This window comes from Grampus griseus (assembly GCF_964374135.1).
Source record: "Grampus griseus genome assembly, chromosome: 4".
NCBI lineage: Eukaryota > Metazoa > Chordata > Mammalia > Artiodactyla > Delphinidae > Grampus > Grampus griseus.
Window position 1 is genome coordinate 117,242,737 of NC_138997.1, and position 13,033 is coordinate 117,255,769.

Sequence of the window (13,033 nt, forward strand, 5' to 3'; positions counted from 1 at the left end):
ATGATTTCTTTCCTTCTGCTAACTTTGGGGTTTTTTGTTCTTCTTTCCCTATTTGCTTCAGGTGTAAGCTTAAGTTGTTTATTTAAGATGTTTCTTGTTTCTTGAGGTAGGATTGTATTGCTATAAACGTCCCTCTTAGAACTGCTTTTGCTGTGTCCCATAGGTTTTGGGTTGTCGTGTTTTCATTGTCATGTGCTTCTGGGTATTTTTTGATTTCCTTTTTGATTTCTTCAGTGATCTCATTGTTATTTAATAGTGTATTGTTTAGCCTCCATGTGTTCGTAATTTTTACAGATTTTTTCCTGTAATTGATATCTAGTCTCATAGCGTTGTGGTCAGAAAAGATACTTGATATGATTTCAATTTTCTTAAATTTACCAAGGCTTGATTTGTGACCCAAGATATGATCTATCCTGGAGAATGTTCCATGAGCACTTGAGAAGAAAGTGTATTCTGTTGTTTTTGGCCAGAATGTCCTATAAATATCAATTAAGTCCATCTTATTTAATGTATCATTTAAAGCTTATGTTTCCTTATTTATTTTCATTTTGGATGATCTGTGAAAGTGAGGTGTTAAAGTCCCCTACTATGATTGTGTTACTGTCAATTTCTCCTTTTATGGCTGTTGGCATTTGCCTTATATATTGAGGTGCTCCTATGTTGGGTGCATAAATATTTACAATTGTTATATCTTCTTCTTGGATTGATCCCTTGATCATTATGTAGTGTCCTTCTTTGTCTCTTGCAATAGACTTTATTTTAAAGTCTATTTTGTCTGACATGAGAATTGCTACTCCAGCTTTCTTTTGATTTCCATTCATATGGAATATCTTTTTCCACCCCCTCCCTTTCAGTCTGTATGTGTCCCTACATCTGAAGTGAGTCTGTTGTAGACAGCATATGTAAGGGTTTTAGTATCCATTCAGCCAGTCTATATCTTTTGGTTGGAGCATTTAATCCATTTACATATAAGGTAGTTATTGATATGTATGTTCCTATTACCATTTTCTTAACTGTTTTGGGTTTGTTATTGCAAGTCTTTTTCCTTCTCTTATATTTCCTGCCTAGACAAGTTCCTTTAGCATTTGTTGTAGAGCTGGTATGGTGGTGCTGAATTCTCTTAGTTTTTGCTTGTCTGTAAAAGGTTTTAATTTCTCCATCAAATCTGAATGAGATCCTTGCTGGGTAGAGTAATCTTGGTTGTAGGTTTTTCCCTTTCATCACTTTAAATATGTCCTGCCACTCCCTTCTAGCTTGCAGAGTTTCTGGTGAAAGATCAGTTGTTAACCTTATGGGGATTCCCTTGTATGTTGTTACTTTTCCTTTGCTGCTTTTAATATTTTTTCTTTGTATTTAGTATTTGGTAGTTTGATTAATATGTGTCTTGGCAAGTTTCTCCTTTGATTTATCCTTTATGGGACTCTCTGCACTTCCTGGACTTGATTGACTATTTCCTTACCCATATTAGGGAAGTTTTCAACTATCATCTTTTCGAATATTTACTCAGTCCCTTTTTTTTTCTCTTTTTCTTCTGGGACCCGTATAATTCGAATGTTGGTGCATTTAATGTTGTCCCAGAGGTCTCTGAGATTGTCCTCAATTCTTTTCATTCTTTTTTCTTTAGTCTGCTCTGTGGTAGTTATTTCCACTGTTTTATCTTCCAGGTCATTTATCCATTCTTCTGCCTCAGTTATTCTGGTATTGATTCCTTCTAGAGAATTTTTAATTTCATTTATTTGGTTGTTCATCATTGTTTGTTTGCTTTTTAGTTCTTCTAGGTCCTTGTTAAATGTTTCTTGAATTTTCTCCATTCTGTTTCCAAGATTTTGGATCATCTTTACTATCATTACTTTGAATTCGTTTTCAGGTAGACTGCCTATTTCCTCTTCATTTGTTTGGCCTGGTGAGTTTTTACCTTGCTCCTTCATCTGCTGTGTATTTCCCTGTCTTCTCATTTTGCTTAACTTAATTTGTTTGGGTGTCTCCTTTTCACAGGCTGCAGGTTCATAGTTCCCGTTACTTTTGGTGTCTGCTCCCAGTGGGTAAGATTGGTTCAGTGGGTTGTGTAGGCTTCCTGGTGGAGGGGACTGGTGCCTGTGTTCTGGTGGATGAGACTGGATCTTATCTTGCTGGTTGGCAGGACCACGTCAAGTGGTGTGTTTTGGGGTGTTTGTGAAGTTATTATGATTCTAGGCAACCTCTCTGCTAATGGGTGAGTTTGTGTTCATGTCTTGCTAGTTGTTCAGCTTAGGGTATCCAGCACTGTAGCTTGCTGGTCGTTGAGTGGAGCTGGGTCTTAGCATTGAGATGGAGGTCTCTGGGAGAGCTTTCGCCATTTGATATTACGTTGGGCTGGGAGGTCTCTGGTGGACCAATGTCCTGAACTCGGCTTTCCCGCGTCAGAGGCTCAGGCCTGACACCTGGCCAGTGCACCAAAAGGGAGAAGAAGAAAGGGAGGGAGGGAGGGAGGGAGGGAGGAAGAAAGAAAGAAAAGTGAAAGAAAATATTAAAATAGAAAAAAATTATTAAAAATAAAAAGTAATAAAAAAAAGAGAGAGAGAAAGAAGAGAGCAACCAAACCAGAAAACAAATCCACCAATGATAACAAGCTCTAAAAACTATACTAAAAACAAAAAAACAAAAAGCAGACAGTCAGAACCCTAGGACAAATGGCAAAAGCAAAGCTATGCAGACAAAATCACCCAAAGAAGCATGCACATGCACACTCAGAAAGAGAGAAAAAGGAAAAAAATATATATATATATGTAAAATTAAAAAAGGAAGAGAGCAACCAAATCAATAAATCTACCAGTCATAACAAGCTCTAAATACTAAACTAAGATAAACATAAAACGAGAAACAAACTAGATGCAGAAAGCAAACCTGAAGTCTAAAGTTGCTCCCAACGTCCACTGCCTCAATTTTGGGATGACTTATTATCTATTCAGGTATTCCACAGATGCAGGGTACATCAAGTTGATTGTGGAGATCTAATCTGCTGCTCCTGAGGCTGCTGGGAGAGATTTCCCTTTCTCTCTTTGTTCGCACAGCTCCTGGGGTTCAGGTTTGGATTTGGCCTCGCCTCTGCATGTAGGTCCCCTGAGGGCATCTGTTCCCGCCCAGACAGGACAGGGTTAAATGAGTGGCTGATTCAGGGGCTCTGGCTCACTTAGGCCGTGGGGAGGGAGGGGTACAGATGCGGAGTGAGCCTGCGGTGGCAAAGGCCTGCGTGACGTTGCAGCAGCCTGAGGCGCGCCGTGTGTACTCCCGGGGAAGTTGTCCCTGGATCACGGGACCCTGGCAGTGGCGGGCTGCACTGGCTCCTGGGAGGGGAGGTGTGGATAGTGACCTGTGCTCGCACACAGGCTTCTTGGTGGCTGCAGCAGCAGCCTTAGCATCTCATGCCTGCCCGTCTCTTGTGTTCACACTGATAGCTGTGGCTCGCGCCCGTCTCTAGAGCTCGTTTAGGCGGTGCTCTGAATCCCCTCTCCTCGTGCACCCTGAAACAATGGTCTCTTGCCTCTTCAGCACGTCCAGACTTTTTCCCGGACTCCCTCCCGGCTAGCTGTGGCGCAGTAGCCCCCTTCCAGCTGGTTCATGCAGCCAACCCCAGTCCTCTCCCTGGGATTCCACCGAAGCCCGAGCCTCAGCTCCCAGCCCCTGCCCACCCCGGTGGGTGAGCAGACAAGCCTCTCGGGCTGGGGAGTGCTGGTCGGCACTGTCCATGAATCTCTCCGCTTTGCCCTCTGCACCCCTATTGCTGCGCTCTCCTTCATGTCCGAAGTTCACCACCTCCGCCACCCGCAGTCTCCACCCGCGAAGGGCCTTCCTAGTGTGTGGAAACCTTTCCTCCTTCACAGCTCCCTCCCAGAGGTGCAGGTCCCATCCCTATTGTTTAATGTCTATTTTTCCTTTTTTCTTTTGCCCTACCCCAGTATGTGGGGAGTTTCTTGCCTTTTGGGAAGTCTGAGGTCTTCTGCCAGCGTTCAGTAGGTGTTGTGTAGGAGTTGTTCCACATGTAGATGTATTTCTGATGTATTTGTGGGGAGGAAAGTGATCTCCACATCTTATTCCTCCAGCATCTTGAAGGTGCCCCTCTATATTCTCTTTTAAATAACTATCTATAGAAGGCAGAATGGAAACTTGCCCTTTTACTAGTGAAGAAACTAAATTATATTGCTAGTAATGGAGAGACAGAATAGGAACTCTAACATGTGTGTTCTCCACTATTCCACACTCCCTCTTGGAACTCCAGATGTGGATGTGGTTTAACCATGATTCTGCTAGTATTTTCAAAAGGAAGAATCCTTGTTTGTCCCAACGTTATTCATCTTATTTGCATCACAGCACTCATCTAAAATGAAAATTATTGATTTCATAAAATTCAAATAAGCATATCATAAAAACCATTCCTCTCTTAGAGTGCCCTTTGTAAGCATTAGCTTTTTTACTTATTTGGTCTGAAACAACATCTTGTTTCCCCAAGATGCCCTCATGTCTTGGGTCTTGCCTAAACTTCCTTAGTTTTGTTTTTTTGTAATCTAGAGAAGCATGTGTGCACATGCACACACACACACACAGGAGCACACCACATGCACACGCACATGCAGACGTGTGTACACATGTATGTGTATGTAAAGTTACACCAAAAAAACCCCTCCGAAACAAAATCAACACTTGCCACCCACAGTGCACTCTATTTTTCTTTGCTCTACTTCATGTTTTGAAATACACTGATTGGCAATCCATTAAACAGATTTTATGACGTACTTGTGCATGATGACCTACAGTTTGAAACACTGGTGTGGAGCTTAATTATTTTAGCTTTTTTGAAAGCATGAGTTTGGAAATCAGATCTAAGTTTGAATTTTTGCTCTTCCTCTTCTTGGTGGTAAGGATCTTTGAGGCAAATCACTTGGCTTCTGAGAATTTTAGTATCTTCATCTATAAAATATAATAATATATGTAAAATATAAAATATAATAATGATATCCATGTCATTAAGCTTCTCTTTCATTCGTTAAGTATTTATTGCTCAGCTCTCATAATCTTTCATCCTTCTTGGTCCTAGTAAGATTTTGAAGAATTTTCATAACTCTTTCTTCTCCCAGGCTAACTCACCATCATATTTAATGTCATTCTCCATATTTGGGGGATTGTATGATTGAAACATTTGATGGGGTTAGACAGGGGAAAAGACCAGTGCCAAAAAGGGAGCTACCATCCAGGAGCGCTAGATGGGCTTCCACTATGGTTGAAATGGAGATCCAGAAATAGACTATATAAAGTCGTATCTTTGAAGCAGTCTTATTCTAAGCTTTTTCCCTATGAAATGACCAATGAGCCACCAAATTTCAAGCCTCATTGTAAATATTTTTTAATTGATGAAGACTTAGCAAATCCTCATTAAATATTCATCATTTTGGAATTAAAAAGAAAGCCTCTAGGATTTGAGAATAACTCACTAGTAAAACAAGTTTCCTCTTGGGTCATCCATAGTTTGATTTATATATTAAATCAGAAGTCTTTGGACATCAAAGACACAGTAAGATCAGTTCAACTGACAAAAGGTGACACATGCTTTGCTTTTCCCCATCTTCATGAAAACTAAATACATTCTTAATTCCATCATAGTGAGTACTCTTAGTTTAGAGCAGCTACCATGAAAGAGGTGGGAAAGGTGCAGATACATTATGGATGAGTATACTGAGTGGGAATTGGATTGGGAATATGTAAACAGGTCATTTTCATTTTGAGTTTGATTTTTTCCTCCCATTATATAGATGATTCCTTTCACCAGTGTCATTTATGGTAATGGCAGAGTGAAACTGTAAACTGCATTTCATAATTATTTGTATCTCTATATGTGGGCATGTAGTTCCTCTTGAAAAGAGCTCCTCATTTAGGGTGTCTCTGACACAGGAGCCCCGTTATGAGTGGGGGTGGGGTGGAGGTTAGGGAACAAATTTCACTTTCTCTTCTCTATTATTTTCCCGTTGATATATCCATTTGCCCTCCATCTTTTTCCTTTAGTATTTTCAAGAACTCATATTTACAATTGCCTCCTTTCAAATATTTAAATTTTAATGTTATTAAGGAAGTTATATATTAAGTTAGTTGTACTTTTCTGACAGACTGGAGGACCCTTAATTCAACATGTAAGATTTGCAAAGTAGAATAGCCAAAGATTTGAAACAATCATGGATGAGTATATGCTAGCACAGAGGCGATTTTCAATTGTTTAATAATAAATATTTGGGGGCTCTCTGGGGACAGAAACTATGTCACTGGTCGTCCCTTAGAACCTAGCACCTAGAGCTAAGTACTTGGTGGGTAACTAGCAAATGCTTGTTGATTAACTGATAAGTTTATATTAATTACAGATTTGTCCTAAGATCCAAAACAATTTAATGCATTTTGATGCAAGCATTTAAGTTTCATGTATGGTTAGCTGTATCTTCTTGAATCTGTTCCTCAACTTTTAAAAATGGACTAGTCTATACATTGTCCATATGTGCCAGAAATGTAACCAATGCTCAAATGGTGGCATAAAATTTTTATTGGTTCTACCTGGGGTTTCATCCACTAGTTTTATATGATCATAGAAAAGCAGTCAATGGGCTAAATATCTCATAGAATCATCAAGAGAAGTGGAGAATAGAGCTTATTGCAAAATTTGATTATAAACAAAATGTTATAATTTTGCTTTATAAAAATTTAATAGAAGTGCTAAACAAAAAAGATAACTCTGCCCTTTAAGGTTGATTAATGTGCGCATGGTTGTTTCAAAGTAGCCTTAAGATCTTATTTTTAAACTACATGGTATATTTAGTCATTTTAATGATATTATATAGAAATAGAGTTATTCCAAAAGTTGTAGCTCAAAGTGATATCTTGCCTGGGACTCACAGATCTGTAAGCCCAGTCAATATTTTGCTCACAATAAACCAGCTCAATGAATATTTCTTGATTGTTTCAAACGGCTCAAGTTCATATTCTTTTAGCCACGTTAACTTACATAAAGCCAATATCAAAGACTTATCAGTAGTAGCCTGCTTTGGTTGGTCCCCATTCAGGATGCTGCCACAGTAATGATAGCAGGTGGCGGGCCAGCCCTGCGATCCCCAGGTGCAGGAGTACCTGTGGTCCTGGGCCCTGGTGCCAGCACCCGGGCAAGGGCAGCAAGGAAAGCTTGGAAGAGATGGAGGCAGAGACGGCCCTGTTTGAGCAGGAAGTTTTAGGGCTCTGGTAACCAGAATCCCAACTGCTATGCCTGCTGTACCCCAGTGCCCACAGTCCCCATGGTAGAAATGATGCAGTTCCCAGCAGTTCCTGTGCCTGCCCAATGATAGCGACCAACATACTAGCAGGTCCAACAGACTCTCCAGACCTGGGCAGCCACCGTGGCCACAGTGGTTCCTCCCATGGTGGGTGACCCTCCCTTTGTGGTGTACCTCCTTTCCAGGCTCATTTGGCCCCCATGATTGGATTCAACTGGACAGTCCAAAGGCTGGAGAAGCCCTCTTCCTTCCATGAACAGCTGTGGCACCCACCACAGAGGGCTCCTCTCCTGTATCCAGCACTAGTCCCCCACGTGCTACAGAGAGCACATTCTGCTCTTTACTCTGCAGCAGGCAGTCCTCACCCCATGGCCCTGCTGCCCCCTCACCAGGCCCTCGTGGGCCCCCTTTTCTGCCTGGACCCTCTCAACCCCCCGGACCACCTCTAATGCTGTCACCAATGGCTCGGGGTCCTGAAGCCCTTCCCTGGGTTCCATGGCTGCTCTGAGGCCTCTTCTAGAAGAGCCAGCAGCATACCGAGAGCTGGGCGTCAGCCTGGGGTTGATTCTGGAAGAGAAGGAAGAGGCAGTGGTGGTGGCAGCAGCTGGGCTGGAGGAGGCTAGGGTGCTGGTGGCTGTGAGGGCAGGAAGCACCCCAGCTGGTCCTGGTCTTTGGGCCCTGGCCACCTACCAGTGGCCCTGACCATGGATTTGCCTGAGCCCCTGCCCCTCCTGCTGGAAGTAGTGTGCCAGGCTTACTGCCTCCAGCGCACATTCCTTAGCTCCTGGCCCCTGCCCCCTCGCCCTGGCCTTGTGACCCTCTAGATCCCAGAGTCCCTGGGTGAGGACAAGAGAAAAGGAAAGCCAGAGAAATTGACGCAGCATTTGCACCGGCAGCTGGGAGCAGCTGGGAGGACCCCAGCCTGCTGGAGTGGGATGCAGATGGTTTCCGAATCTTCTGTGGGGATCTGGGCAATGAAATGGAGATGCCATCTTGGAACTCACCTTCAGCCCCTTCCCCTTCCCATGCTTCTTTAAGGCTAAGGGGATCTGCGACAAGTGCACTGGCAAGATCATGGGCTATAGCTTCTTCAGCTTTAAGGACCCCAGCAACTATGTGCGCTCTGTGTGTTGAGATGAATGCGAAGTAAGTAGGCTCGCGCCCCACCAAGCTGCGCAAGAGCACGTGGAAGGCCCGGAAACTGGGCCTTGAGTGCAAGAAGCAGAAGAAGAAATTGGGACTGAGATAGGGTCTGTGGCTGAGCACCCGCTTCCTCTTGGTTGGGCGCTGGCTGCTACCCACAGTTCTTTTTGGAAAACCCATAACTATCCACTCACCCATCCTCCCCAAAACCAGTTTCAATAAATTTACGTTCATCCCTGCCCTGACCCCCCGAAAAAGGCTAAAGCAATGATGGGCACATAACAGGTGCTCGTGAATGTTTATTTCTTTACCATCATCATCATTGTTTTTCATTGTCATCATTATAAATATTATTTGTAGATAAGACCATTAGACCACAGAGAAGTTAAGTGATTTGCCCAAATTCATACTTCTGGTTAGTAGTGGAGCAAGGAGAAGATTTCATTTCTTATCATTCCCATCACCATGTTATTCCTGCAGTTGACCACACTGTCTCAAAAAAGAAAAAAAAAAAAAAGTAGTAGTAGAAGAAGAAGAATTAAAAGATAAAAAGGAATGGAAGAAAGAAAAAGGAAGAAAATCCCCACATTCAGTCGATCACATACAAATGAGAAATATTTAAACTTTAAAACCTTAAAAAGAAATATTTCCAGTATTCTTTAACTCAGTGATAAGGATGTTCTTCCAGTGCTCATCTAAATTCTTTTTACTGTGAATTTAGTTATTTTCCTCCAGGTTTGCTTCAACAGAATTATAATACCAATGTTTTTATTCTCAAACATACTGAGGATATTAACTCACTGCTTAGCCTACTATTTTTCAGATTTAATTAATTCTTGAATTTTTCTCTTAAAATTTTGTTTTTGATTTTTGAATCATTTAAAATTTTCTGAGTTTCTTTCACAGTGTTGGTCAGTATTTTGAGTCACTGAGTAGCTAATTAGAATCAGCAACTCTGTCTATCAAAGTATAATTGCTGTCTATAAATCTTATCAGGTAGGGAATACATAAAACTAAGTGAGAATAGCACTTGGCATAGTGCTGTTTTGAGATACAAAATCACTGACAAATTTTTTTGCCATGAAGTATTGGTGGCACAACATATATTCAATATATACACACTCACTCATATACTGTAATTCTGATATTATTAAAAATGAAACTAAACAAGACAAAAGCAAAACCAAGTAAAAAGACGAGAGGAATAAGGACGTGTGTTACTTAATTCCAATGGATACTGAATTTATTCTGTGTTTCCTGTAAACTTGTGAAAAAAGACAAACACATTGAATTATGCAATTTTCCTAAATTAAAGATTAGTGAGAATAAGCATAGTGGCTTTTCCTATTACTAAAATTTTTCCTGTTATTGAACTCAACAATAGTTCATCAAGATAACCCATCTAAAAATAGACACAAGGACATAAATATTGCTCAAATGGACATTGCTTGTATCTGCCTTATGTAAAAATCAAATTTGTAGTAACATTTTATGATTCTGTGAAGCCATTACTGTAGAGAACAGAGATAACATGCCCCAGGTATGTTGCTTTTTGGTGATCTCACTGAATGTCTACTCTGATATTAATCTAGGAGAATGAATAGTTAATGTTTCTGTTAAATATGAGTTTGCCTCAGAACACTTTTTAGCCAGAGCTCAGTAAGCTCATCATGAGTGTCCTAATAAATGCAGAGAGTGACAATATCTTCTGTTTTGATATAAAAAAGGACCTATGTGCCTCAAATACCATATGTGTGGGAGGCATTCCTGGGAAAATACTAAGCCCTGCCCTGTATTTGAACCCAAATACAAAAAGTCTGACCAGTTTTGCATGTCTACCTCCTTCCCACCCCACATCCAACAAAGTGAAAAATATCTAACAACAAAACATCCTTTGGAATGTGGGCTGGTATTGGTAATAGAGTGTGGAAAGCTAAAGAGCGTTAGTGTAGCTCCTATGGGAAATTTGGTTTTTAGAAGCATGACCTGAGGGACTCACCCAAATGAGTTAACTACAGAATACATTCTCAAAGAGTTAGCTGAGCTGTACTATTAAATAGGTTTATTTATCACTTTCCATTTTAAACATGATTAATTTATATGTTAGCTCGTATTCACAAGATCAAACATTTTGGTGTTAAGTCCAGTTGCTGCTGAGTTGCTTTTTCTGATAACAATTACCCAACATATTCAATTGCTAATTAAATATATTTTGGGTTAGAAATTCTAAAACCAAAACATTAGCTTGAAGAAAGTTGCTTGTCTTCTGTTTCCTACAGCTGAAGGACATGAATTCAGCGATATGATAGCAGTCGCAATTTGACTGTATTTTAAAAGAAGGCAGCTTAAGAATTTACAACATTTATAATTAGAATTTCACCTATTATAATCTGTGTCTTTATAATCACTCTAGTTTTGGTAGTATTAGTGTTACAGAAATCTTGAAGACATATGTATATCCTGAATTCGATTTACATATTATAGACAATTTTGTTTCTGAACTATTCCCTCATATAAAAAATTTTAATCATATTCTTAATGACTTTTTAAATAAGTTGCAACTATATTGCAGTGATTTGTAGTAGGATCTTTGTGCCCTCCCCCCCAAAAAGGTACTTTGTCCTCATAAAATTCTTTTTAGACCCCAGCCTTGTAATTAATTGAGAAGAAACCTGGCCAATTATTGAGAAAATGTTCTATCCTGTTCTGCAGATTTAAATGTTTTCTGTTTGTGTTTTTGTGTGTGTGAAAATGAGGTAGGCTACATTTTGTATTCATGAAAAGAAAAGTATGAAGTAAACTAAGAGAAATAGTTTGGCATTGGAGTCCTCCTTAGAATAATGTCTCCTGAAATTTTTTAAGTTAAATATATATTTGAACTTCATAAGTTTTTAGATTGTGTCAACTATATTCTATTTGAGATGCTGTCTTGTTACCTTTGTTAACTTTTAAAAAAGTTTTTGTCAATATTTATTGAAACATGAACATAGTAAGTTTAGTGTTCTAACAGTGTGGTCTACAGCAAGTTAAAGGTTTCAGCTGAGCTGATGCTGTAGTGACGGGAGTAATATCTCCCAGATGGGAGATTGAGAAGAGTATCGCAAATGCTCTAACCTTCAGAAAGTTGGTCACTCATGTAATCAAATAAAAATTTTCACCTTTAAAAAGTCTTAATTCTCAAACCTTTCTATTTTAAATTTCATAGAAAGTTACATTCAGAATGCACTGTTGAGATCATTTTCAAGCCAGTCTAGGGTAGGAACTGAGGAAAAGGAAAGGCAACTTCTTACAAGAAACATCTTTAAAAAAAAGAAACATCTTAAAATGCAAAATTATTTAAATATTAGTTTGCTAGGCTATTTCAACAATTCCCAAGGATTGGAACATTTGATTCTTACAGACTGAAAGAATGGATCCACTCTCCAAAACATTTAAGCAATGGCTCATGATACAGAGTAAAAGATTTCTTCCTGTAAACAACGTAGGAAAATCAATAAATGTCATGCTGAAGAATATATAAATTAAAAAAGATATCGGGAAAGTTAAAGGCTCATAACTATCATCAGGCTTAGTTAGCTCCTTAAAAATTCCTACCCGGGCTTCCCTGGTGGCACAGTGGTTGAGAGTCCGCCTGCTGATGCAGGGGACACGGATTCGTGCCCCGGTCCAGGAGGATCCCATATGCCGCAGAGCGGCTGGGCCCGTGAGCCATGGCCGCTGAGCCTGCGCGTCCGGAGCCTGTGCTCCGCAACGGGAGAGGCCACAACAGTGAGAGGCCCGCGTACCGCAAAAAAAAAAAAAAAAATTCCTACCCAATGGACATACTGCTTTCCCTTCCTTATTTGTTAGAATGAGTTTACTGTTAGTGAAATAGATTACCTCTGTTTAAATCAAATACTTCCTGTTGCCAAGGAGACTGGGTGTTGAGTAATTAACTCAGAAAACAACTTTAAAATATAATGCTTTCCTTGGTCTGGTAAAGGGAGTGAAAATTAATTTTCTTTGCGGAATCATTTGTGTACAGTCAACACCATTAACATCATTTGCAAACTAGTAGAATCCAGGGGTCATAAAACTTCATATTTTTCAAGTTTTTATTATATTGTCAATTCATTTGTTAAATGTTCTAGGAATATACATAATCATAAATTTCAAAATTTAATTTAATAAATGATAATAAATTTAATTCTTATCATTTTGTGCCAGTAAATATATGGAAACCATGACATGAATGTATTAATAGTACTGAATACAACTTTGTCAGCTACTCAAAGTTAAATGTTGGTGACAAACCAGGACCATGTTTTGCAAAGAAGAAAAGCAAATATTACTTTATTTTTGAGTCACATATAAAAGCCTGAATACTTTTCATAAGAAAATCATTAAGTATAAGATATACAATGACCACAAATAGGAAATTTGCCATGAAGCAATTTGTACTTGTATTTGGTTCTTCCTATATGTATGACAAGATCTGCTTTCAAACTTTGTCAGTATAATATATGTAGATACCATATTTAGTGAAATTTTCAAAGAGTTTTTTCAATGCTATGGTGAGTAATGAATTTTTCAGGAATTTAGATAGATGGGAACCAGGTATTTCAATACTA

General features: G+C 39.6%; 1 protein-coding gene and 1 pseudogene across 12 annotated transcripts in view; both read left to right on the top strand.

Moving 5' to 3' along the window:
- ANK2 (ankyrin 2) overlaps window positions 1-13,033 on the top strand; it is a 242,476-nt gene that overhangs the window by 53,512 nt on the left and 175,931 nt on the right. The gene's annotated exons all lie outside the window — the stretch shown is intronic.
- On the top strand, window positions 7,092-8,529 carry LOC309821792 (RNA-binding protein 42-like; annotated as a pseudogene). The gene has a single exon. The product of its transcript is annotated as an RNA-binding protein 42-like (transcript).